The sequence below is a fragment of the Portunus trituberculatus genome, chromosome 29, assembly GCF_017591435.1.
Source record: "Portunus trituberculatus isolate SZX2019 chromosome 29, ASM1759143v1, whole genome shotgun sequence".
Taxonomy (NCBI): domain Eukaryota; kingdom Metazoa; phylum Arthropoda; class Malacostraca; order Decapoda; family Portunidae; genus Portunus; species Portunus trituberculatus.
This window is the reverse complement of record NC_059283.1, coordinates 14636531-14636885: the sequence shown is the minus strand read 5'-3', so window position 1 is coordinate 14636885 and position 355 is coordinate 14636531.

Genomic DNA, 355 nt, shown 5'->3' with positions numbered 1-355 from the left:
ATAATAATAATAATAATAATAATAATAATAATAATAATAATAATAATAATAATAATAATAATAATAATAATAATAATAATAATAATAATAATAATAATAATAATAATAATAATAATAATAATAATAATAATAATAATAATAATAATAATAATAATAATAATAATAATAATAATAATAATAATAATAATAATAATAATAATAATAATAATAATAATAATAATAATAATAATAATAATAATAATAATAATAATAATAATAATAATAATAATAATAATAATAATAATAATAATAATAATAATAATAATAATAATAATAATAATAATAATAATAATAATAATAATAATAATAATAATAA